Source organism: Ursus maritimus, unplaced genomic scaffold, assembly GCF_017311325.1.
Source record: "Ursus maritimus isolate PB19 unplaced genomic scaffold, ASM1731132v1 scaffold_16, whole genome shotgun sequence".
In the NCBI taxonomy this organism is placed as follows: domain Eukaryota; kingdom Metazoa; phylum Chordata; class Mammalia; order Carnivora; family Ursidae; genus Ursus; species Ursus maritimus.
This window is the reverse complement of record NW_024424008.1, coordinates 3,604,134-3,631,609: the sequence shown is the minus strand read 5'-3', so window position 1 is coordinate 3,631,609 and position 27,476 is coordinate 3,604,134. Positions and strand designations below refer to the sequence as shown.

The following is a 27,476-nucleotide window of genomic DNA, read 5'->3' as shown; positions in this document are numbered from 1 at the left end:
ACTGGAAAAACTCAACCGAAGAGAACAAAATAAGAAAATCACAACACCTTTCCAACTCTTATAACCGAATGGGCTGTTTCTCAGCCAAGATTTCTGTAAACCGACGTGTGAGGAAAGATTTGTCTGTAGTTGACGAGAGCACTGACCCAGCAGGGTTTTGGTGGGGAGACGGGGTGGTAGAGACTGTGGTACCAGCAGCAGAGACCACAACGGCGGTGCCCACTGGTGGCCAGAAGGCTGGCCTAGCTGGTTCCAGGGCTGGCACCAGGCCCATCTCCGGGGGCAGAAGCAGCAGCATCCTTGCTATCTGACCAGTGACCTCCCAGGCAGCGCCAGGGGTTTGGAAGGCATCAGAAACTTCAGTGGCATCAATAGGAAGTAGCGGTTACAATCTTATCGGAACAGAGCGGAATTGAAATGAATTCAATTGTCCTGAGACATACAGATCCCATTTGAATTAAATTGAATTGAAACCAAGGATGAGAACAGTCTCAATGAAAACTGTAATGTGAAGTGACATTTCGATCACAAAAACGACAGCTGATGTGAGACAGGCTATTGAAACTGACCCCAAATTAAGAACATGAAAAGACTGGGTGGATCATTAGATAATATCTTCCTGTGAATTTGAAAATGGGTTTTGATTACAGGAAGTATCTAAGGGCTTTGAACTAAGAAGCTTGTCAGAAATTGAAGTGACTCATTACATGATTCAATCTTACATGGGCTCATTATTGTTACACTCGTATTTTAAATTTTTATTTAAAAACCATAAAAATCTCATGATTTTGTTGATTATTACTTACCCCTGCTTTGCAAACTATATGAGGAAGCCTCATGACCTCCTGCTTAGAATCTGATTGGCTTCTTTTTTCTCTCTCCAAAGAGGGCATTCTTTGTTCTGCCTTGCCCCTCCCCCCTTTAAGAAGCGTGTTACGTGTGAATGTGCCTGTACCCTCAGTCAGGAGACAGGGGCGACAGCTGGAAAAGCAGAGTCCACGTGGGCAGTACTACTGCCTGTGGAGAACTCCGGCACCCTGCTCTACCCTGAGAGCTCTGCACAGCTCACCTCGTGCAGCGCGCCTGGACCCCCTGCGACGGACACCACACTTACAGTTTTACAGAGGTGACTAGTCCGAGAAAGGTCAAATGACAAAGGTGGCGAACGGCAGAGTCAGCACCTGCCATCATGTGTTTATGGTTCCAGATGTATGCTCTTGAGTAACATGCCCAGGATGGCCAGTTATGCCCCCCCCCCCCCAATATGCCAACTCCCTCACAGCGCCTTTCTAAACAGGATTTTCAATTCAGAGAATAACTCTCAACAGTCCGGACTTCGTAGGAAAGTTCACTAAGACCTGCTGTCAAGGCGACCTTCAGGGAAAGGCAACGAGTGTTGGCCTGTGGGACACGTACGCCGTTCCTGAGAAGGCTCGTCCGGAACAAGCGAGAAGCAAGGGCTGCAAGTGAGGTGTCACCGAAAAGGTTCGGGGCGGGGGCGCTGTCAGAGTTTTCGGATGGCGGGACGAGTCAGGGAACTGTTGCAAGGCAAAACTTACTCTACTTAATGGAGTTGCATATTTGCAGTTTGTTACTCCAAGTTTATCATTTATTACATTTATTCATTAATTCATTCCACAAACATTTACTGAGCACCAGGCAAACGTGCGGACCATTAGAAACACAAAGATGACCAAGGCACACCACACTCTTGAAGAGCTTGTCAGCAAAGGGCTAGAGTAACCGGACACTGAGCAAGAAAAGAGAGTAAATGAAGTCTCATCAAGCTTGACTGTAGGGGCGCCTGGACGGCTCCGTCGGTTAAGCATCAGCCTTTGGCTCAGGTCATGATCCCAGGGTCTTGGAATTGAGTCCTGCATCGGCTTCTTTGCTCAGCAGGGAGTCTGCTTCTCCCTCTCCCTTCCCCTGATGGTGCTCCTGTCCTCAAATAAATAAATAAATAAAATCTTTATTTTTTACTTATTTTGAAACTTAACTGTAACTGCTATGATAGTGGGGAGAAACGGATTGTGTGTGTGTGTGTGTATGTGTGTGTTTGCGTGCTCCCACAGAATTCCATCTATGCAAATCGGGGAAGAAAAAGGAAAAAAAGTTATAAAAACGACTGGATTAGGGTGAAGGTTGAAATGTTCCTGGGATATATGAGAGGCACTAGATTGTGAAATGAAGTCCCACTAAGAAAGCCTGGTGTCACCTCCCACTGACAGCACAGCTGCAGAAGCCAGCCAGAAGAAGGGACTTGCCTTGCGAGGGCACAGCTCTGGTGAAACTTTCCGGGGGGCAATCCTGCCCTTTCCCACGTCTGTGCACAGGTATCTGACCTTTGCAATTTGGGACTCAGACCTCTGAAGGGCCATCTGTAGTCTCAGTTGCCACTGAAGAACTGATCGTTCCCTTCCTGCTCTCGGGAAGATCACCTTTGCAGCACCAGAAGGGTATAACAAACAAGAATTCCGAACGATGAAGTAATAACGCTTTTGTGTAGGTTTTATTTGTTTCAGTGCAATAACCCATTTTGTGATCACAACTCCGCTTTATGTTTTTGAGGTAAGTGCTTAATAATATGATATAGTAAAAATTATTAGATTTATGATTTTAATAGATATATTTAGGATAACTTGACTAGTTACATTTATTTAACCTTTCAATGCTCAGGAAAATCCACTACGCTAAGTTTATAAATTTATTTTTAAGATGCTGATATGCTTCAGGTAATTTAATCTAAATGTATAGGATTTTTTATTTGCATCTGAGAGTTAACAGTGCTTGATTGAGAATCTTAAGGACAGTGAAAATACTCTGTATGATACATGCCATTATCTGAATGGATACTGGCCACTGTAAATTTGTGCAAACTCAGAGAATGTACAACATCAGGAATGGACCATGATGTAAACGACAGACTTGGGGTGATATTGATATGTCAATGCAGGTTCACTGACTGTAACAAATGTGTCACTCTGGCGGGGGATGTTGGTAGCAGCGGAGGGTGTGCATGTGTGGAAACACTGGTTATATGGGAACTCTCTATACTTTCTACTCAGTTTTTCTGTGTGAACCTAAAACTGCCTAAAAAAATAAAATTTCTTTAAAAAGAAAGAGTTAACAGTGCTTGAGAACAATTTTGTTTAACACCTACTGTGTTAGACGTTTGAATTGTCTGACATAACCACACTTGAAACTTGTGGCTTCAGTTTGAAATAGGGAATTTAGTCAATCGATTGCTTAAACAGTGCTTAAATATTAGGAGAATTTTATTTGCTAGATTATAAGTTTTTTTCCTTGAATTTGGAACGTTTAAGAGAATTTGATTAAGTGTGAAATTAGTGTTTAGCAGTTTAGGGAAATATAATCTGTCAAGTTAATGAGCTAACTGAGAATTAAACAAAGAACAAATGAAAATGAGTGTTTTAATTTCAAAACACAATGATTGGATCTATAAATCATTATAATAGTTACTATTACATAGCATTTAGTATGAACCATTCTAAGACTATTACATCTATTAATTCACTCACTTCTTACCACAATTTTCTGAGGTGGGTATACTATTATTATCCCCATTTTACAGATGAGGAAATCAAGGTACAGAGATGTAAAATGACTGTTTTATCAAGTGCTACGGAATGAACTGTGTACCCCACAAAATTCACATATTGAAGCCCTAACCTCCAGTACGATGGTATTTGCAGATGGGACCTTTGCAGGGTAACTAGGGGGAGAAGAAGTCCTGAGGGTAGGGCCCTCATGATGGGCTTAGAGCCCTTACAGGAGACATCAGAGAGCTAGCGCTCCTTCTGTCTCTCCACCTGTCATGCGAGCACATGGGAGGAAAACAGCCATCTGCAAGTCAGGAGGACAGTCCTCACCAGAACCAACCAGGCCAGTACCCTGACCTTTGACTTCCAGCTTCCAGAACTGTGAGGAATAGACACCTGTTGAGTAAGCCCTCCGGTCTACGGTATTTTGTTACAGCAGCCTGAGCTACGGCACCAAGGGCATCAGTGTCCCAGGCTTTTCATAACAAAATACAATAAACTGGGTGGCTTAAGACTATAGGAATTTATTCTTTCCCAGTTCTGGAGGCCAGAAGTCTGAATTCAAGGTATCAGTGGGGCCATGGTCTTTCTAAAGACTCTTTGGAAGAATCCTTCCTTGCCTCCTCTTGGCTGCTGGTGGTTGCCGGCAATCCTCACCATTCCTCGGCTGGTAGCCGATCATTCCACTCTCTGCTCCACCATGACCCTGCATTCTCCTTGTTGGCTCTCTCTGTGCCTTCATCACATGGTCTTCTTCTTATAAGGACATGAGTCATTGGATTTTGGGCCCATCTTAATCCAGTATGATATCATTTTAACATAACTCAATATATCTACAAAGACTCTATTTCCAAAAAACGTTCTGGGTAGATAAGAATTTTGGAAGGATACCATCAACCTAGTATCCCATGTCACCAACAGCCAGCACATTGATAAACTGCATGTCAGTTCTCTGTCCTCATCCTACTTGACCTATTGGCAACATCTGAGATCTGACCACTCCCTTCTCCTGGGAACAGTATCTTCTCTCAGGTCTTTGGACATTCCTGGTTTTCCTACTACTTCATCAATAATTTTCTCCTCCTCAGTCTCTGTTGCTTTCTCTCCTTTTTCCTACCTTTAAGTATTGGAATGTCCCAGTTTTTTGTCCTTGGGCCTCTTCTCTTCTCCATTTATACGTCAACCATCTTTACAACGTCAGCTTGACCTTTCTCTGGAACTCTAGATTTCTGCATTTAACTTCCAGTTGATGTCTCCTTGTAGCTATCCAAGAGACGCTTCAAACTCGGTAGGTCCAACTTCTGACTGCCCTGCACAGGTGCTCTACCTACTGTCTTCCTCGGCTCACTTCCAGCTGCTCAGGCCTGAAACGTTGAATCCTCCTTCACTTCTCTCTGTCATACCCTACATCAGGAAACCCTATTAGGTCTCCTTCCAAAAATATATCCAGAATATAACCACTCCTCATCACTACTCCGCGTCTACACCTGTCCAAGCCTCTACAGTTTCCATCTGGGTAACAGCAGTAGACTCCTAGCGTATCTCCCCCCTCCACCCCTACACTCTATAGTCTCTTCTCAACATACAATCAAAGGGGTCAGTTATAACTTCAGCTCACATCACATCTCTACAAAATCCTGCAACGGCTTCCTGTTCATCTCAGTGTATGAACCAGAGTCCTTATAAAGATTTGTTAGGTTCTATGTAATCTGAGCCCTGCATACCTGTTACTTTTCTGCTCTCATCTCCTATTTCCCTCCCTCCCCTGCATCCCCCACATGGTTCTCAGGGCTCCTTGTCCAAACTTCCCTAAGGCCTTTGTATTGGCCACCCCCTCAGCCTGCATACTCACGTGGCTTCCTCCCCCTCCTCTCCTTCAACCGTTTGCTCAAATGTTTCAGTTCTCTGTGAGACCGACATTACCTCTATCATCACCCCCCCAAAACAACCAACCAACCAACCAACCAACCAACCAACCAACCAACCAATCAAGAAAAAAACCCACTATTATACTTCTGGTTCCCCTTACTTGCCCTATTGTATTTTTCTTTTTATTGATTAGTGATTATTACTTTCCATAATACATAATATGCTCATTTACAATGTTTATTTCCTGGTTTTTCCAATACGATATAAGCTCCACTTGGGCAAGAAATTTTGTCTATTTTTTTCTCACGGATGTATACCCATCCTAGGTACTCAATCAATATTTGTTGATAAATAAATGACTGAATCCCCCACATCCCTCTGCAAGGTGATGTTGGAAAGGAAACTTGATTGAGAACTACTTGAACAGAATGCCACAATACAGACAATAAATGATGCAAAAAATATGAAGAAGCACCTTGAAAGATTGTGGAGATAGGCAGCCGGCATGGTGAGACCAAGCATGAAGGAATTCTGAAGGAGATGGTCATTGTTCTTCTGACCTGTTTTTAAACTAAGATGATTCTCTGCCCAGACCCTTTTGAGAACTTATTTTTTTTGCCCCAAATCCCATCTGAACAAAGACTAGGAACTTGGCACTGTCATCATTCTGCACTTGGAGAACAGAGTGCTGGAAGGAAGGTCGAGCTCATTTGCTCTTCAAGAAAATGGAGGTTCTTTGGCTTTCAGAGCGAGCTAGCCCTGGGTTACTTTTACACATTAACAGAACCACTGTAGCTGTAGTTTTGAAAATATGACATGCGGAATCCATCTAACAAATCAACAATCATTTTCTAAGTTGTAAGATAGAAGAAATGGAATTCTATCCAACAAGAATTTATTCAGTGCTGACTTTGTGCCAGGCGTTTTGCCAGGTACTGGTTATACAACAACGAATAACACCTGCTCTCCTCAAGGAGCAGTCGGGTGGGCTGTGGATGACACGTACACAGATAATACCAAGTGGCACCAAACGCCATGGTAGGGGTAGGCCCGGGGTACCAGTGGGAGAGAACACATACAAGAGACACTGAACTCGTAGGAGGAGGATCTCCAGAATGCCTCCTGAAGAAAATAACTGATGAGATGCTTAAAAGATGAGCTGGATCTCGCCAAGCAAAGAGAGGTAGAGAGGATAGCACAAGAAGTCAAAGCAGGAGCAAGGGCACGGGGGTGAACGAAAAGCATGGAGCAGGCCACCAGAAATTGGGCATGGCCTCAACACAAAGTGCAAGGAAGAGATGGAGGCAGGGTCACAGAGGCCCAGGAATGGCAGGATAGGGAGCCTGATCTTGGTCTGAACAAAGTGCAGCTATTGGAGTAAGGGAAGAGCAAGGCCAGATTTGTATTTTGGGACTTGGAGCCTGCAAGCAGTGCCGAGGTTGACGGGGAGCACACAGGAGAGCAGGGAAGCCAGGGTGGAGACTACGTTGGAGCTGCTGAAGCACCCCTCTTGCCTTCACAGTCCTCATTCACGCTGGCCCTGCAGAAGTGTCGGTCAGGGCAGATGGGGAGGAGGTGGCTAGCTTTGGCTTCTGAGAGCTCTATTTGGCTGGTCTTCAAACAGGACCAAAGTATTTAAATTCAGCATTTCCTAAAAAGGGACAAACGGAGCTCTGAAAAATAATGAAGAGCTACAAGCATAAATACCAAAGAGATAATGAATGAAGAGTCATCTATCTACCTACCAACCCACCAGTGTTTAGTATACAATAAAACGGATGCTTGATGGTAAGTATCTTCTGGCTACAGAGCAAGACCCCAGTATCCTCTAGCTCTCATTGGCCAACAACGGTAGGTAGATGCACCCAGCCTGCCGCACGTGTGGGTAACTTGCGCCTCTCCTCTGGATGCTTCTACCCATTTTGAAGAGCTATGTGCAGATTGCATGTGTCTTAATCTTCCCTTGGGACTCACACTGACCAGTCCCCTCCTGCCTATTGATGATCACATGCTAGAAACTTCTCTATGGACCACAGTGGAAAGGCTCAGTCACCATCTGTAGCAAAGGTCCAGAAATGAGCTCATGTCAGCTAAATACATCAGTTGAGCGACTAATGAAAGCCCCTACTTTTCAGCATGGGGAGGAAACAATCTCAGACCTCAAGGGGTTCACAGTCAAGAGAGAAGACAGATGATCTAACTCACTATAGAGCAAAAGCTAGAGGCAGTAAGCGGTCAGTGTGAATCACAATCGAAGTACCCTGGGAGTACTTCATGCTAAGTGGGTGTCGCTCACTGGAGACTTCGCACAGGAGGTGGCACTTCAACCGAACCCTGAGGATTACGTGGCATTTATATGGTAAGAATGGAGAGGAAAGGCACTCTAGGTTAAGGACGCATCAGGAGAAAAGGCGAAAAACAGAAAATTAATTTAGGGAACATAAATAGCCATGGCCAGCCAGTGGAAGCTTTTGAAGGAGGGAGACCTGGTAAAATCTGAATTCTCCTTCCTAAGGAGAGTGCCTTAAAATGAGGAGGAAACAGCCGAGCAGCTGTCGATGCTGCTTCCAGACTACCTGAGGGAGAGATGGCAGGCACTGGGGGCCTCCTTCCCGGGCACCTCCTGGGACTAGCCTCACCTCAACTGGCTGGTGACACCTGCTTCAGCAGACATGCGCTTGGAGATGGCCTCCATGCCCAGAGTTTACACAGGCCAGAGAGAACAGCTGTAGAGCCTATGGATTGCTGCGATACCACAAGAGAGAAAATACCTGCTAGATGGCGGCCTCAAGCAGGGGTTCCCCACCCCCTCCGCTTACCCAGGCCCACCATGCTCCCCCCTTCCCTTCTCCAGGCGTGAGTATGGATGTGTTCCTCCTGGAGGAAACTTGGGAGAAGTTCTCAAAATGAGCTTCAACTCTGGGAGGTAGTTGTAGGGAATAAATACAGCTAATAGGTTGAACAGAAACTCGTTTTGAAAAGTCAGGTATGTGGTAATTTAAAAATTGTAATGTTTTACAGTTTACTTTTTTGTGTGAGAGAGAGAGAGATCCTTAAATATGTTTGTTGTTTGAAAAGAGGGTATGATAGGGGGCACCTGGGTGACTGTCGGTTAAGCGTCTGCCTTCAGCTTGGGTCATGATCCCGGAGTCCTGGGATCAAGCCCCGTATCGGGCTCCCTGCTCAGCAGGGAATCTGCTTCTCCCTTTCCCTCTGTCCCTCCCTCCACTCATGCTCTCTCTCAAAAATAAATACTTAAAAAAAAGAAAAGAAAAGAGGGTATGATAGATGACACTTTCTTTCCCCCAAAGATTTAGAGGCTTATATGAAGTTATAAATAATATCAACATTTTGGGGTATTATTCCTACCATTAACTTTTCATCTCAACTTCCCAAAATGTCAAAAAAAAAAAAAAAAACCCTATCAGCACAATTTTCCTTTATGTGAGTATCTGCTGTCTTCTGAAAAATCCGACTGACAGTTGGCCGTGAATGTATCTCTCTGCAATGCTGTTAACACCGGGCCTCGGCGTGAATGAGAAACAGGAGCCCCTCCGGGCACACTCGGCACTTGGTGAGTGGAACGACTGCTGACCTCAGCTTCGCGTCTCCCTCAGCCCAGCTCCCTGCTGCAGGAACCACCTGTAGAGTGTTTGCGAGGCCCCAGGGAGAAGCTCTTGGGGATGGGGGTCCCTTGGGGGACTTAGATTATCAGATAAAGCCCAGATCTCATCTTGGCCTGAGAGGCTCACATCATAGGAGGCCGTATTATTCTGAGGAACGACGTGGTGTCTTCCTTGCAGGCAGTCTCCCGAGATTGGCAGGGACAACTGCGACTTGAGGTGGAGGTTTCCTTCCCTGGTTAGAGAATGTTCAGTTTCATATGATCTGCTGGTCTTATCATCACTCAGGTCACCCCCAGCCCTTAGGCAAGTTTCTTTAAACGCCGCAGCCAGGCACTAGCTGTGCTTGGGAACTATGGAGGAGCTGGGTCCAGGCTGGGGGTAAGAGGTGCAGGAGGGGCTGTCAGCTTGGAGAAGCAGGTCTGAGACCTTTGAGGATGACCAGCAGAGAGACCTGGAGTGCGGCTGGGGGCAGAAAGCGAGCAACAAGCAGGACTTGTGAGACAGGGAACCGCCGAGCCATGTGAGGAAAGGAAGCCATTGAGGGCAGACACAAAGGGTAGGGGCTCAGACAGGTAGTGTGTGTGGACCCTGGACCTGCATCAGGGGGCTGGAAACGCGGGGAGACGGGGACAAAGCAACCGAGGATGGAGCCAGGAAGAGGCAGCTCTTTCTGGATGAATTAGGGGTTGGTGTTACCTGTGGAGAAGCTGAGCTCTCACAGCTCTGAGTGCAGCACCTGGCCTGTGAGACACAATGCGTTGGCAGAGGGGGCAGGTGAGGAGACCGAGCTCAACTCCTGTCCCCGGGGGTCCTGATGAGCGGCAGCTGCCCTCCTCCCCTGGACCCAGACTCCCTGGGACTCGCGTGCCAGGCCTAGCCACACCGCTTCCGCTCCGCTCTTCCCAAGTCTTTGTTCTGCTGTCTGCTTCTTGTCCCACATTTCTGGTAAGTGTCACTTCCCAACACCAAGGTGGCCCCATTCACCCCATCACATCTCTCTGGTGTATTCTCATCCTTGAACTTATCATGACCTATTTCCATTTACGTGTTTGTGGCTGGTCTGTCTCCTTCTGCCAGAATGCAAGTTTCACCCTCAACACTGCATTCCCAGTGTGTGGAACAGCGCGTGGCCCGTGGCAGGTGCTCAGTGAATGCTGGCTGGATGACTGTGGGAGGGCAGACATCAGAACAGCTGAAGACTGCTGTGGGAACTGATGATAAAAGTGGTGACGGCCAGCCCCCGGGGCTGAGTCTGCAGTGTCTTCCCAGCTCAGGCTGACAAGACCCCCTCCTCTCCATCACTTGCAGCGCCCCCCAACCACAGCAGTGAGTCCTGGAAGACATGGCTCTCCCTTTATCCCCCCGCACCTGCACCCTACTGTCTCAGCTGGCACCCCACCCGAGATGGGGGAATGAAAGATATGCTATGAGAAAGCAGGGAAGGGAAAGAAAGAGGAAAACAGAGAAACGAGAATATGGGGGGAGACAGATGCGCATGCGTACGTGCATGTGCGTGCTTGTGCGTGGGCGGGGTGGGGGGGACATAGTAGAGGACAGGGAGGGAGAGAGGGGGGAGGGGAGGGAGAGAGGGATGTAGCAGAGGTAAACAGAAGACGAGAGCAGAGTGAGACAGAAAATAAATGTTGTCTAGCTTCCCCCAGAGTTTCCAGGTGCCAGCCCCAGACCTACCTGGAACTTAGATACATTTCTGTTCTTGAATTCCAATAATTTCCCTCTCCTTACAAAAAATCCCGAGCTAGCTCCATTTGGTTTCTATGACCCGTAACTAGAATAAACCAAAAGAGGAAGGTGCTGAGTGCCGGCACCACTCCATACCCCGAGTGCCCGGGGCTCCCAGACTCCCCGCAGCAACCTGCACTTCACAAGGCAGAGGCATGAGGCGGGCCCCTGCTCACCCCTGCAGCCCCCAGAGCTGGCATAGCTCGCAGGGCCACCCCGCTCACCTGCAGTCCCAGGGCCGCCTACTTGCCTCAGGGGGGCCCTGTCCTCCCGTCAGTGTCTGGTCCCAGCCTTGGCCTACCGCTTCTGCCTGCCTTTGTCAGTCTTGAAACTCGTCCCTGTGGCCTGGGCCCTGTCGGCTACCCTTCCGGCACCACCCTCTAAGGCTCCCCAGCCCCAGCCACCTGCTGTCACTCTTCTCTTCACCTTGTTGAGCTGGGCAGGTGCTGGTCAGTTCCACCCTGAGCTGCTGAGTGACGTTATCCACACAACTTTACCGTGTCTCGGTCTGCCTCTCTGTCTCTCCCTCCCTCCAGACACTCAGACAATGTCACCTGGACTCATTACCACTTTCTCCACATCTCGACGTGGCTCTCCTTTGATCTGCTCTGTTCTGGGGCAGTTTCTGTGTGATGGCGACATAGCAGTAGCGACACCACATTTGTACCCTCACAGCCCACGGCCCAATGGGAAGACGTGACTCTTCCTGACGGTTCCAGCAAAACCCCTGGGCCTGACTTGGGTCACGTTGCCACCCTGAACTGATGCCCGAATGTGCCGGGGCGCCACAGATGCATTTCTGGAACTAAGGGTGTGGTTACGTCCCCCAGACCACAGGGACACAGAGGGAGTGGGGTGGGTCCTCGGGGGGAACGGGGTTCTTTTATCAGAAGAAGGAATGGTGCAGAAGCAGAACATATGCTTACAGTTCAGAGCCTTTCACATTAGAGAAAATCATGTTCTTATCTGTAAAAATAAAGTCTTTGCTGTTACGAAGTTTAATCTTATCAGGATACAACATTTAAAAATACATTTGCAGAAAAAACCCATAGAACATATCTTGGCTGCTAAAATAAAAAAGGTATTCCCATTAAGTGTTTAGGATTTTTTTTTTAAAAAAAGGTTTCAGTTAATCCATATTACTGCGTATTGTTCACTGCACGCCTACCGGTTTTGAAAATCATGGTTATGTCGAAGCAGCAGATGATTAGGTGGGGGAAAGATCAGAAGCAGAACAACTGAGAGTAAATTCGCAAACAACTTTCCTGACAAATCACTTGGGAATGTGAGGTCACGAGGGAGAGGGAATCAGCGCCAGCAGGAGGAAAACACAAGAATTTTCCAAAAATTCTTAGGCGTTGTTTTAGTTCTACGTTCTTAGTTGAGCTGAGGGAATAACGGCGCAGAGGGAAAGTCTCTCCGAAGCAGCAGGGCTGGGGGAGCCGCACACGGACTGACCGTGTGAAGGAGGGGTCGTGTCTGCTGCAGCCGTGTCTTCCAAGCTGACGGGCACAGAAGCGGGTTTGAGAGTTGTGCTCCGCGTAGGTACGTGGGAAGAGGGCAGGGGAAGAAAAAGAAGAGAGCCACCGGGACAGCTGTAGGCTGCCTGGTTCAACTTGATGAAGAGAGGAAGACAGAGCCTTTCCTAAGCACTGCCCCTGCACCTTGCTGCCATGACAATCCACTCCCCAGTCCTAGCTGCTTGTAACAATGAACACGTATTTCTTGCTCAGGGGTCTGGGGGCTGCATGCAGTTCTGCTGGGCTCAGTCAGATCGGGCTCCAGACCGGGGAGGTCTGCCTCTGTGTCTTCTCATTCCAGGACCTCCGTAATTCCCCGACAGATGCCCAAAGCTCGAGGGGTAAGTAGAAGCACGGGATGTCTCCTAAAGCCCTCACCTGGAGCTGGGACCCCATCTCTTCACCAGAGCAAGTCAGAGGGCCTCATCCAGAGTAACTGGAGTGTAAGATCCTCGCAGGGTGTAGAGAGGGCACGTAACGATGGACATATAATACGACCTACCTCAATATGCCAGCTCCGCCACTTCTTCTCCTCAAGATGTTGGAAAACTTAGCCAAGCTTCAGTGCTTTCATCGGGGGAGATAATATCGTTTACCTCACAGGGTGAGGGTGAAATTGGATGATGCGTGTGCAGTGCTTAGCACAGCGCCCTGGGCAGAGTCGCTGCTCGATGTAGGAAAGCTCACATGCTATTGTTACTCATCTGAGGTACTGTGTTACAGGCAAGGCACACCTGCTTGTTAGGAGGGCGACGACCGGCTCCGGGGAGAAGGCAGGACAGTGACTGACAGCTTAGATGGGCACAGTCCAGGGCAGACGAAGGGAGGTGGCGGTCGGGCAGGCAGGTTAGGGCTTAAGGTGGTGGGAAGGCCGTGGGCACACCAGACGTAAGACTCATGAGCGCGGGGTGATGCATGAATGAACGGAAGCACTGGGTGATGCATGAATGAACGGAAGCACTGGGTGATGCATGAATGAACGGATGCACTGGGTGATGCATGAATGAACGGATGCATGGCTGAGAGACGGCTCAGGTCAAGTCCCCTGCGAACAGCTCTGGGAGGGCAGTTGGTCTGAGCGGGGTTATGGCTTTATCTTCTCACCCCAGGACAGCCTGGTCGCCTTACTTCCTCCAGGGGAGGCATACTTTGCTCCCTGAGGCTGAGCCTGCCAGGCCTCACTCCCTTTCCTTCTGCCCCCACTGTCCAGTCACCTCATCCCTCCCACTGTATTTCCCCTTCCCCGAAGGGAACCTCTCTTTGAACCAATTCCAGCCCTCCACATGCCATCGTCTACATCCTTGACTCCTCACTCGAACCTTCCACCTGCCTCCCCGCCTCAGGTTCTCCCTTGGAGCCACAACTCTGCAGCCCTCTCCGCAGAAGGCAGTTTAGGCCCGCGCGTCCCCTGGGTCTCAGGGTGGGGTGCTGGCGCTGTCTTTTGCTCTTTGACGTCTCTGCTCCTCCACCTTTTGTTAAACCTCCTGCCTCCCCTCGATTTCCCTTCCCTGCTACCTCCAGGAACATCCTCGGCCATCCTCTTTCGTTCTGTGAAGACGGAGGCCCCTGCTGTCCCTGGCCCTGCCATGGCCCCGCACTGATCACCAATGCAGGTGGGTGTCTCGCATCGGTGCCAACCCATCCCACTATGGAACCACAGGCCGCTGTTAGGCAAGGATGGTGACAGTGGCTGTGGGGTGGAATGGAGATTCAGATCTCCAGGGAAGTTGCAGAGAAGTGGCCTCTAACTCACTGTGCCCCCTGCAAAATTATGTTGGAGGCCCTATAAAAGGTGAGTTATTTTGGGAGAATTCTCTGTGTTCTGAAGCAGAGATTTTGCCACTTTATCAAACGATTTCAATAAGTCTGTAGAACAAAACCGCGCACGACACAACGCTGGAGACGCAGTGGGCACAGCTGCCATTTTCAGCCTGGACTGAAGTGGGATCATCGTGGCGTGAAATTGCAATAAGTAGGCAGAGTCACGCTGCCGAAGCCAGCGCAAGCACACGCACGGGCTGCTTTCTTCGGAGCAGGTCTCCGGCTTGGGGGGGGTGCACAGAGGCTGAGGTCCTTTTCACAGGTGCCATCGAAGGCAATGACATCCCCCCAGCCTCAAGCCAGGTCCCCACGCCTGAGGATGGCACGTCGGATGGCTAAGGTTGTTTGCAGAACAGACTCCGAAGCCTTCCTGGAGGGCACAGCCTCTACCCCTGCCGCCTCCCCATCTCCTGCCTTCACACCTTCCTGAGCAAAGTCAGCAGACCATCTCGAAATGTGAACTGTCCCGGAGTCGGGGGGGCCTGGCTCCCTGCTGTATTTCTTTCCTTGTGGGTCTTACAGACTTTCCCCGATAGCCCCTCCAGAGAGGGAGATCTTGTGCTGTGGAGCAAGGCCTGGGGTGTTGCAAGGGCTTGGGCACTCCGCTTTGCAGCGGGTACATTCTGCTGAAATCATGCAGTGGCTGTCAGTGAAGGAGGCCCAACCTAGGAGTCAGGGAAGGACCTGCATTCCTCATTGGGAGCACATGGGAAGCGGGGCCCTCCGTCTCTGTCTCATCCAGCCAATGCCAAGCACCTACTCATCGCTGGGGCCTATACAAGCGCCTAGGGATTCAGAGATGAATGAGATCCACTCCCTGTTCTCAGGGAGCTCACAGTCTATTCAGGAAAACAAATACGAAATGGCAAAATCGCATTATGGGAGCTATCACAAAGGTATATATATGACGAGAGGACGTTCTGTTTGGGTTGAATCCAAAGTAAGTACACGTTTGCAGGGAAGACCTGGGGAGGCGTCCTAGGCAGGTGGGACAGCACATGCAAAAGCAAAGGGACATCATCAGAGCACAGTGTCTCCACCTCCTAGAAGCAGCTTGCGTGGTGCGGCTGGGCGTAACACGTCAAGGGGCCGTGAGGGGCTAGGCCTCCAGACAGACAGGGGCCAGGCTGTGAAGGCCTCTGTGTGCACGCTCGGGAATTTGGGTTCTCTCCGTAACAGGAAGCCTGGGAGAGCCGCAGGGATAGACAGAATTGGGGTGAGGTGCCAGGGTGAGACACGCGGTGGGCAGGCAATTTCCAGATGTGTTCACTAGAACACAGGGAAGCTGGCTCCCTCTGTCTCCTGCTGCAAAGGGGGCTCTGGTTACAAGATGGAGACCGGTCAGACCCCGAAACACAACATCTCACAGCACTGGAAGGCTGAGCTCCGTCGGGTGCCCTTCTCTTCTCTCCCTCCCCTGGACATCTTGGTGTGTCAAATCACAACGATTATCAAAATTTACCTAGCATCCATAAAGGGCAGACACTGTACTGAACACGCCACGTGACTTTCTCATTCACAAGCTGCTCCATTTGGGCAAGTCTATTACTGTGCCGGAACAGAGATGAATAATCTGAGGCTCAGAGAGGTTCAGAAACGTGCTCAGGGACACACAGCTCAGAAGTGCTGGAGCCAAAACAGGAGCTCAGTGGTCTGACTCTCGAGCTTGTCTTCAATCCCAAGCTCTCCTGGGTTCCCACAGTGAAAAGACCTCCTCCCTGGCTTTCAGTTAGTGGGTGGTGGCCTAGGGCTCCTACAAAATCCCTCCCAGGAGCCTGCTGGGAAAATGAGCCACCCTCCCATCCGTCCCCAGGAGCTGTCCTCTAGGTCTCTATAGTAATCCTGCTCTAGAAAATCCTGAGCCCCATGGGAGATCAAAGGCAGGGCTGGGCCCCGCCCTACCAGTGCATTCCGGCCTGGCCCTCCCGTGGCGGACTTCCAGGGAGGCAGGACCAGAATATCCCTGGCTCTGCCTCCACAGTGTAGACACACAGGGCCTCCATTCGCTCTGGAAACTGGGCAATTTTTCACTTAAAACCATCTGAAAACAAACTTCATGCCTTCAAATTTATACATTCACAGAACATTTCTAGACTCTGGAATAGGATTAGGCGGTAATGATTTAATTGATGGTTAAGTGTGCAGATAAAATGAATGTGCTGAATCCTTTCTGTAATTATCTCTCCAAGGAGCCCCGGCAGCTGTAATTACCGTCTGAGGCCGGAATTACAAGCCAGCTGTAGTTTTAAGCAAAATGTGTTGAAGTCCCTGCCAGACGAGTGAAAGTCAGTCAGGAGCCGCACCGGGGCCCCCTAGGACTCGTCAAAGGGAGCACAGACCTTGCAGAGGCTCTTGGCTTCCAAATCTGGGGAATGTGCTCTCGCAATCCCTCTGCACCCCTGGCCCCGACCAGACCATCACTCCGGTGGTCTACACCCTGCTGGGGGCCAACACACCAAATTAGGTTATAAATCCAGGTCTGGATTAACCAGAATGGCTGTCTCCACTGATCAAATGATTCCAATCATGACTAAATGTTTTGCGGGAGCTAAGCTCCTGCCGGGACAATTATGCGCAATTCATGCATTCATTCAACAACCACCACAGAATTGTGGAGTGCTTCCTCTGAGCCAGGTGCCAGGACTGGGTAATCACAGGCTAACAGAGCAGATATGGCTCCTGCAGTGTTGGACCACATTGCTCGAGTTATCCTTGACCTGACTAGGACCCTGCTAAAGATCTCACGCATCTGGCCCCGCGAGTGAAGAGCAGGATGGTGGGGACAAGACAGTGTCCGGAAGCGGTGGGTGCGCCGAGGCTGAGGGGAAGGCCCAGGAGCTGCTCCGTGCAGCATAGCCTGTTGGAGGCAACGGGCTTGGTTCTCAGGCCTCTGGTCTGCGGCCCCCGTCATGCATTCAGCACTTCCCGAGACACTTGTCACGCGCACAGGCTCTGCTCCTGTCTGGCTCATTCCTGCTGCCCCCGAACTAGGGGTCCCATACAGGATCTTTGCTGTGCAGGACTCTTACTAGATGTGAACAGGGCCGAACACAGCAAAGGGTAATGCTCACCGTAAGTGTTATCAAACAATCTGATTTACTTACTTGTGTCTATGGCCTTAGACTCTAAATTCCATGGGACATGGGGGCTAGCATTTCCCCCACTTTATCTCTAGTGCAGAATGCCTGGCACCTGCTCAGAAATAGCGGTTTATCAATGAAAACAAACCATAACATGCGAGGGGGGATGAAGGCAGACAGGACTGGCACACTCTACTACTGGAGGGAGGTCAAAGGTCCCCAACTCCACCCCCAAAGGGAAGGGGAGTCAGGTGCAGGTTCCAGGCAGTAGAGTCTGTGGAATGATAAGCAAATCCAGGCTTCCCCAGGGGTCCACTAGAATTCATCCATTCCCGTTCTCTCTCTCTCCACTTTTCCTCACTAGACTGTGCTCCTGGAAAGAAAGTGCCATGTGTTTTTATTGCTGAATCCTCAGTGTCTAGACATTGCATAGTACAGAATGGCCCTAAATAAGCGTTTATTGAGTAAGAGTCTCAGTAAAGCCATCAGAGTGCCGAAAAGCTACCTGCACTGACGCCGATGGCCAGGGGAGGGCAGCAAAGGGCAGCAGAGCTGATGGCAGAGGCTGAGGACAGGGAGGTTTGCTCTTTGGGGATAGCTTGGCATTCAGGAGAAAGTCCTATTATTCATGTGAATATCTGGGGACACTTGGAGGCACCAGGACAGGAGAACATTGCTGACAGAAGTCCAATGAAGCCCAGTGTCATAAAGGAGGGAGACCAATTTGAGCGGGCAGCTAGAGAGGCTAGGGGCCAGTGCCTGAGAAGAGGTGTGTGGACAGCAGGGTTCCAAGGGAAGTAGTCTAGAGTCACAGTGCTGGCAGCACAAGCCCTGTGCAGAGCAGCTCCCAGAGCTCCAGACTTACTCTTGGGGCTTTGGTTCTTAAAGTGACAAGTGTCCTGAAAGTCAGGCCTGTTACTGCCTCCCACCCTGGTTTGGGCTCAGGAACAGGAGGAGAAGGCCAAGACCAGACCAGGCTGTGTGGAAGGATGTTCCCAAGGTCCCCCATGGGTATGGGGACTGGCAGACTGCCAGATCGTTGGAAGCGCTCCTCATCTCTGTCAATTTCCCCTGGTGCACAGCGTGCTGAAGGCACGTGCGAGATGTAACAGGAGGCAGGTGAGGCACCGGCCATGGCGGCCTGCCAGGACCGCCTCTCACCCAGAGAGGTTCTCAGTGGGGGCTGCTGGTCCAGCAAACACGAACTGCAGACTCGATTGGCTGTCCTGTGGTGCCCACGTTGGCTAGAGAATTCTGTTTCCAGGAGGACAATGGAGCCCAGAGCTGTTATGGGTGGTGGACCTCAGGGGAATGGAGGGAGTCACAGCTGGAAGGTTAAACAGACATCGCTAGGCGACAAGGAGATGGCGTCTCCTGTCAGCATGAAGGGAGTCTGCCTGAGGGTAGAAAACTATCCTCCAAATCAAGGGAAGGCCTCTGTGCCCTGATGGGTGTGACATGGCCAGCTAACCACCAAGTGGGAGGTAGGACACACGTCCCTTCAGGGTGCTCTGGGTGTCAGGAACTTTGGGTGGTCCTTAGCCCTGGAGAGTATGAAGAGGCACATAGCCTCAGATTTTTTGACCAAAACCTTCATGGAAGCAAATTTGCTGCATGATGCCTCCAAGTGTCCCCGCTGTGAGAAACAAGCGGCCCTGGGCCAGTCCACAGTTCCTTGAAGAAGCCCAGCTTCCCCGTGGAGGCAGAAGACCAATTTCTAAGTCCAGGTCTGGCGCGGGCCCTCTAGGGAAGTGGTGAGACAAGCAAGGCCTATATTTCTAGACAGTGGAAGTGCAGCAGAGACGCAGAGGGACGAGGACTGTGCGAGGTGGTGAGAGACCAGGTAGTAAGACAAAGGCAAGAGCGCACCTTCCTTACGTGTTCTTTTCAGCCTTTGTCCGTGTCCATGTGAAATGTCAGTAGGCATGCCTTCCTGAGTCCTTCCCTTACTATCGTTTGTGACCGCATAGTCAGAAAGCACTGGAAAGAGCTTTCTGAATACATGGAGTCTCTTCTATCTAGGCTCCCAGCAATTGAAAATGCCTCCCTATTTTTTTGTTCTGAGTTTTTGAAAATCTTCGAAAGCTGAGGATAGAATCTGACCATATCAAACACGATCTCTTTCACTACCATGATCTCTATGATGATATGGTAATTTTCCCCAAGGGCCTAATTACTTCTACTTTGCCAAAGTGTTCTTGTTTTTCTACATGTTTTCTTTCTTTCTTCTCTTTCTTGCTTTCATATATATTTTTTCTGACCTGAACTCACTGTCTACATTTTGCAGAAGATATCTTATGAAGCACTCTGTTAATTACCTGCCCAGCACCCACTCCCTGCTAATTTCCTCCCTCCTACGTGAACCCTGGATTTGCCAGTTTCCATTACTCCCCAGGCACCTATGCAACTCCAGGGAAGAGGATCCATTTCTGGAGCTGGATCTGTTTGGCCCACATAATCCCATTCCTTTTGCCAGAGACAGATTCAAAAATTGGCATCTTCTGGCCAATGACATGTAAGGGGGAAGTCTGTTAAGAGCTCGAGGAATTGTTGCTCCCAACAGAAAGTGAGAAGTGCATTCACCTCTGGTTATTTTCATGTCTGGACGCAATGCCTGGATTGCATCCATCTTGCCACCAATCTGAAGATGGACCAAAAAGGGAAGACGGCGCAGCAGCCTGGAAAGATCCAGAGTTCCTGACCTTGTCATTAACCACCGTAGGGAATCTGCAATCCCTGAGTCCTGTCCAACTCTAACTCCTCAGCCAGAGGATACATTTCTCAGTGTTCAAGCCAGTTGGTGGCAGGACCTCATTCTTCACCTCCAAGGTCTACCGGTACATCTTGCCAGGAAATCGACTCAAGAGCTTGCCAGATCCTCTTGTTTTTAACCAAAGAAGACTTCCAGGAACTGTCTCCTTGGTGGGCTTCTCCCTCATGAGGAGAGTCTGCCTCCGCACTGCCCCTCTGCCTGTGAGCCTCCCTTGGTGGGGTCACTCTGCTAAGCCCCACGTGTACCTTCTCGATGAGTTTTCTGCCTCAGGGGCATGGCTTTCCAGGCGGGTGCCGCACACCAGCCTGCCCGTTTCTAAGTGGTCTCCTGATATACCTGCATGTCCACAGCTCTTGTGCTGGGTTACTGTGCTTGTTCTCTGTGTGGGGTACGTTAGAACGCTGGAGGTCCCTTACGGCTGGGCTTCGGATCTCACCTTCCACGTATCGAGGACACCCCTAGTCCCAAAACTCTTTTTCCCACATCCTACTTAATATCATCCAGAGGGACTAGTCCAGTGTGCTGTTTTGCTGTGTTATTTCCCGTTTCCTCCTGGTATTCACTTTTAAATCCTCTTGATGAGATTAGCTAATCTACCTCTAGTCCCCCCACGCCTCCGTAAGATCTTCATTCTTGGCTGAGGATGATTTCCTCTGGTACGTTCAGCCAGTTCAGAACCTCATCTAAACATCAGCCTGGTTTTGTGAGGCAACTGTTGATGATCTTGGAGGCATTCCTTCCAGAGTTCCAAAGGACAAGGGGAGGAAGTAAGGAAAACACCACTCATGTTCTCAAGTCCTTCATTTCCCCCCCACAAAACCATTGTCTGTGGCTCATGAGAAACAGTAGTTTGACCAGTCTCAGCTGACTCTTTGTTACACCTTATTGACCATTAGGAGGCCATCCTGCCATCAGATCTTCGGGCCCATTCACAGCTGCCTCACAACAGCGAATCACCAACCAGGGTCTTTTTACGCTTCCCTCCACGCAGCTTTCTTCACACTCAAGTACTTGGGGTTTCTCCTTCATCTGTGCTTCTCTTCCGGAAACTGTGGCTTCCTCGCAATGGGACAGATCTCATTTCTCCTGGGTGTTGTTCTACTCATTCTAGCTTCTTTTCTATTTTTTTTTTTAAGATTTTATTTATTTATTTGACAGAAAGAGAGAGCCAGAGAGCATAAGCAGGGGCAATGGCAGAGGGAGAGGGAGAAGCAGACTCCCCGCTAAGCAGGGAGCCCGATGTGGGGCTCAATCCCAGGACCCTGGGATCATGACCTGAGCCAAAGGCAGACGCCCAACAACTAAGCCACCCAGGCGCCCCCTAGCTTCTTTTCTATTGAGGGAGATTTCTACCATCTTCAGGTTTCATCTTAAACACAGCTAGACTGTGGCAAACTATGTGACAACAAATGGAGTGGCCCAAATCCAACATCCGCCAAATGTACTTCTGGGCAGCCCCAAGTCCATACGTGTTCTGCTAAGTCTGGGTTGCAATGAATAAAGGCTCACTCAAGGTAACTCAATAAAAAGGTTTAGCTAGGGATGGTGGTGGTGATTTATCGTGAAAACACTCACAGGGCAATAACGGAAATGGATTCTCACAGAAGTTCGAGAGCAGGAACCCTGGTAGGCATAGGTCCTATGGCCAATTAGCTCCTAGAGTTAAGCCAGGTCCAAGGTAACTCCTAGGACCTCTGCATCACAGCTTCTGGCTCTTGGCTCCGGCCCACTGTTACCTGAAGCTGTGCTCTGCTCCCTTTCTGCTGCCTGGCTTCTTCATCTTCATCTTCTGCTGAGCATACACGTCTACGCACTACAATTTCAGTGTACTTAGAATGTGGTTTTTCCATGGCCGACCGAGACCTCTAAAGCTTCTGTTTCATATGCTTGCCGACGCTTCCTTTTCTTGACATATGCAGGGTCACTGGCAGTATCTAATGGACCCAACCCACCGTGGGCTATCATGTGACCATGGCGTATGTTACCGGGCAGCCCAGAGACTGGCTGCTGGGAACATGCGCCCTTCTTGACCCAATAATCTGTGGCCAGGGATACATGTTGCAAACCATGGTGATTAGGACTGCTTCTTCAACAGATGGTAGGGGTGGAGCTGTGTGTGCATGCAGGGGCGGCTGAGATGGGGCAGACACTATAAGTCACATACTCAGCGCAATTCCCTTGTAGGGTTCTGCCTCCCAGCTGCTCTGTGTCCCACCCTTGCTTCGTTTTCCTGACCTGCAACCTTGAAGTCTATCTGCTCGGACTCTCCAATGTTAGCTTACAGTTCCACCTCTCACCTCCTAGCCTGTCTTCTGACAAGCTTAGTGTTGCTTGATTAAAGCTCCTGTGGCTTGGCCAGGGGGTCCGCTCCTATCCAACGTTTCCACGGCAGCCTTGGTGGGGACCACTCAGCATTCCCGAGCCCTGGCCGCCCTGCTGGCATCAGCACAGGCTACACGAGATCACACACTCTCCTCTCTCTCAGCCCACACTCAGGTCTGACACTGGCTCCCCCTAGCCTCCTTCTCCTTGTTTTCTGGAACACAGAAAACTCCCCAGAAGATTAAATTCACATTCTCGGTGAAGGTTTCACACCATTATGAAACCCGAGTGACTTCTCCTCTTCTACGGTGTGTGTGTGCCTCAGCGCCTCCCTTGCTTGTGGGATTTCTTCCATTCTATTCTGCAACATTGTCTTCTCTATTAATCTGGGTTTTTAGAAACCTTTTTCAGGCTGTTTCATCTCTTCCAATGTCTTAGCTTGTCTGATTAAAGCCAAAAGGACACGGCGAGCGTTTGTACTCTGAGTTGTGAGGGGCAGCCTCTCGCATCAACTCTGAGCCCTTTAGGACTTTGGATTAAATGCTCAAAGACTGTCCACAGCAGGACCTGTTGGAAGTGAATGGAGGTGGGGGCTGTGAATTACAGCCAGGAGGAGAGGACTTAGCAGGAAGAAACTCCTGCATCAAGGCTGATGCTGAAAAGAGAGATGAGGTCTAGGGAGAGGTGTGGCATGCCCATTCAAGTGTCAGGGGCAGGACATGGGAGATGCATGGGAGGACAGGGTGCCGTCGATCTGAAGGGTCAGTTTCAAAGTGCGGAGCAGAGCATGCGGAAGAGGCTGGGCTGTTCCAGATACTCTGATCAAAGTTGACGGAAGAATAAGAGCAACGTCTGGATACTGGCAAAAGGCTCAGCAGGATCCAGGTGGAGCCAGGCTGGAAAAGGGCAGAGGTGCTTTCAGGACATGGGAACAGGCAGGGAGTATACAGAAGAAACCTAGGGATCTGGAGACCCAGGAAGAGAGGAGGCAGGGGATCATCTGGGCCTCAGTTCTGGTCATTAGGGCAGGTGGGAAGGGGCACTGTGTAAATCCTGGGTGCTCTGCACAAAGCTACTCCTAACACTGCCTGTGGAGTGACATCTGCTTCCACAGGCCACCGGGGCAAGATGGCGCCATGCTGTGCCTGAGCCAGGAGGGAGGAGCATCTGTGTGCTCTGCGAGCAGAGCCGGGTATAGGCCCAGGGCCATGTGTCTCCAGGTGAACGTCCACACATCCGTCATCCCTTCCCTCCCCTGTAATTCTGATCTTTCTTTCCCCCATTGGCCTTTTCCTCAGCCTATAAAAAATGCTCAGATTCTTGCTTCTGAAAAAGAAAAATCTCGAACTTGAAAGCCTTCACTGTTGTCTAGTGACTGGCCTGTCTCTTGCCTTCCCATTTCAGCCAGAAAAGTGAAAGAGTTGTCTATGTTTATGAACCCCTCCTCTGTCTCCAGGCTGGATGCGACCAGATACCACCACTCTGCTGAAACTGCTCTCCTTGAGGTGAGGAGACATACAGACATAAAAACTCAGGGTAGTCAGCCCAACCAACCCATGCATATGGAACCACAAGAGTGCTCTCTCTCTCAAGACATTTAATAAATTTGAAAGAAAGCAGAGAGATGAGCATAGTATTGAAGAATGATTTTAAAGTATCATTAAGTTTAATTTGACAAGGACTCGAACAGATTTTGCTAACCTTCCTTTTGTCTCGGCCAGCTCCATGATACCAACCTGACCCCGACTGCCTCACTGTTAGTCTGTCCCCTTGTGCCTCTCTCTAGTCCTTGCCCCCTCACCCACTCCCTGTTTGGAGGACACCCATCTGTCTGAGCCCCTTGGTGACTGCTGTTTCAGAATTAGTTTTTCAGTCTTCACTCTAGGCCTCAGCAGGAAAGGGCTGCACTTTGAAGACTCAGCCTGTGTGAATGGACAGCCCTTCTCTTCACAGTTGGGTCACAGGTGAGTCTGGATTCCCCAGTACTGATACACAGGCCACGTGGGAAAAACCTGCAACCTCCCCTAATTCAGGGGGAGCTTTTGTTGGTGAAGCTCAGAGTTTTCTGCTATGCTCTTCCTCAAGGACTCTGGAGCTTAAACATCTGCTAATTAGCCTTTTGTCAGCAGATTACGGGCATAGGCTTTTTCACTTCATATCTGGGTGAACAAACTGGCCTTCTGCCCATTGCCTTGGGCCCAGATTAGAATCTGACTGGCTGTCAGCTACGAGAAGGGCAGGAGGCAGAAGCGTAGTGTGCACGTGCGCGCGTGAGTGTGGGGGAGGGGATGGTTAAAATTGGAGTCACTTAGTTGTGAACACTATGTATCTTCCAGAGAAGCATCTTTTAGAATGCACTGGTCAAACGTCACTGCTCTCCGCACATATACTGAAACTCCTTTATCCCCTTCTCTGCACGTCAGCTCCCCGTCCTCTCATTCCTGCCCCCCAACACCCTATTCCTTCTCTACCACTGTGCATCCATCCGGTCAGCAGAGCGGCCTGGGTATCACCCCAAACTCCTCTCTCTCTCCGGCCTCCCATAAACCTCAGCAGACTCTTCCCACCCACCCCTCTAGTTGTGCCCCCTCTCACCTGAGCATGAGCACAGCTCACCCGGACCCTACAGCGGCATCTGCCCCCAGCCTCATTCCTCTGGCCCATGCTCCTCCACAAGGGCCGTGTGATCCTTTCGAAGCATAGCTTTGGGCCTGCTGCAGCTCTTCTGAAAATCATTCCAAAGGCCCCACCGCCCCAGCAGAAAGTTCAAATTCCTTATCATGGCTGAACAAGCCTTTCCCTCTGTTTCAGGTCTCATTTCCACCCCCAAGGACTCTGTGTTTGAGTCATCCTGAACTCCCCTGCCCCAGGCACCAGCCGTCCATCCACATCTCCATGCCTTTGAATGTGTTCGTTCTTCCTCTCTTGCCTCTCTTTGCTCGGCAGGAAGATCCCTACTCATTGTGCAGAGCCCGCCCCAGTAGGCCAGCATGTCTCTCTTTGGCCAGCCTTCTCCAGTGGGCGGCTGGGGCTCTCCTCTACGCTCCCTTACACATTTTGAAAACAACGATTATACGGTCTGTTGTCAGACTCCTCCCACCAGACTCCCTGAAAGTGGGCACTGGGTCCTCAGTGCTTAGGACAGTACCCCACACCCAGCAGGGGAGAAGGAGTCCATGTGGAGAAGTTACCCCCAGGGAACTCTCCCGAAGCAGCCACTTGCACATCCAACAAGAATAGCCTCTTCCTTCCTTCTGTGGCTTTACACAACATTTTTCAATTATAAACACACAGTTGGTGTCTCCGTGATGTTTAAAGCGTTGTAAGGCTAAGTACAGCACCAAACCAGAGGGTTAAATATTACTTGTGATTAAAAGTAACCTATGTGTGTTCACACACAGGAAGCACCACCAAGTCAGGCCTGCAGCCTCCCACGCAGAGACGCTAAAGCCAGTGGATGGTGGTGTTTTCTGATAAACACCTGTGACGGAAAGCTGAAAACCCACTCTTACGGAGAAAAAGCATTCTGGACAGCCCTAAAAAATGCATGTAGCTGGTTATGATTCCGCATTTCCCTCCTAAAACTCGCACACTACATCAAAACTATAGCGGGCCTGCTAAACGTGCATACCTTGTACTGCATTTTTCATAGTGTGAACTGTGACTCCTTACTGGGGTTGTGAAACCAATTTAATGGGTCGTGACCGGTAGTCTTTTTTTAATGACAACAATTTTTCAAACAATGCATCACGTGTATTATTTCATGAAACTTTTGTTTCAGTTTATATCTGGTAGATCATGACGTAGGATGTATTTCTTACTCCAAATCTAGCTAAGACCATTTGAGGCCGCTGCTCTATTCTAGAACAATTGGGAGCTTACTGAAATACAGTGCTACCCTTGCGTTCTTGGCATCGAAGGCTCTGAAACACTGGAAACTTACAAAAGCCAGAGAAACGACTACTTGGAACACGGCCAGGACGGTTACCTTGTATGAGCAGTGCCGGAGTGTCGTCGAGGAGCAGTGACTGAAAGGCCGGGCAGGGTTGTGTTTTCCCACCTGTCCCATACTCGCTGCATCTCGCCCTGCCAGCCTCTGCTGGGTGCGCTCATACGCACTGTGTCACTCAGTCACCACAATGGTTACTGAGGCAGTCGGTCTCCCTCGGAGGAGACTGACCTGAGAGGGAGTAGGCAGTCTGCTCTGGTGCAGAGTACCAGAGCTCTAAGTGGGCAAGCTGGGATCAGGCTCCCCTCCCTGCTGGACCCCAGTAATGAGGCACAACCGGGCTAGCCCACCGGAAGTGTCACCGGTCATGCCTTCCTCTTTGTTTACATGATTTTGCTCTCCACCTCTTCTGTCTGCTTCAACCTTGCATTTATCTCCAAATTACATTTGACTTCAGGAAATAGTTCACCAAACAAAACCTCCCCAAACTGGACAGCACTGTGTTAAACAATTAATTTAAGCCTTTGGATATATGCTTCGATTGGCAAAGAACAAACTTATTAAATTTGCACATTTACAGATGCATATAAAGAGCTGATTACAAATAATTTAGAATCACGTAGGACTTCCATGGACCCTCCAGTCTGGGGGCCGGACCCAGCGAGTTCTCATATCATACTCCAAATGCAAATCTATGTCAATCCTCCAGAAGACCTCCCGGGGCTATAAAGGCTCCCTGGTCTCTGGCCAGAAAAACGGACTCCAGATCTCGCTGAAATGTCTTTATCTCCCACCGCCCCCCACTCCTCCCCCAGATTCCTTTCTCTGTGGCTGGCTACTGCCCTTCAAGCCTCTCCCCCAAACCTCCTCTTCTTCCAGCTTCTTCAACCACATGTAGGGCACTTATCCAACCTCTTGCCCCACCCCACTCAACAGCTATTCAGCAAGCAGGTCCCACTCAGTAACACAGATCCTTGAAAACAGAGGCCACCTAATGTTCTCTTAGCATGGTGGGGTGGGGATGGTGGAGGAGGCCAGCCTTGACCTGCCAACCCTCCTCCCTGGATGGGAATGGGTGGAGCCCTGAGTCTGATGCAGACCTGCTTGCTCTTTCACAGCCCTGGTTCCCCAGCACTCCTTGGCTCATGGAGTCCCCTTCTGGTCCTGCAGCTGATTCACTGAGCAAAGAGTTAGAGCAGTTTCTGTCTGTAGTTGC

The 27,476-nt window shown here is 49.8% G+C and overlaps 1 protein-coding gene and 1 long non-coding RNA gene across 2 annotated transcripts in view; one reads left to right on the top strand and one right to left on the bottom strand.

The window, feature by feature from the left end:
• SYT9 (synaptotagmin 9) overlaps positions 1-27,476 on the bottom strand; it is a 139,167-nt gene that overhangs the window by 6,825 nt on the left and 104,866 nt on the right. The window lies entirely within an intron of this gene.
• LOC103656429 lies at positions 12,205-26,050 on the top strand. The gene is made up of 6 exons (XR_005834967.1): positions 12,205-12,340; positions 12,529-12,656; positions 13,837-13,928; positions 23,716-23,816; positions 24,185-24,275; positions 25,713-26,050. It is a non-coding gene; the product is annotated as an uncharacterized LOC103656429 (long non-coding RNA).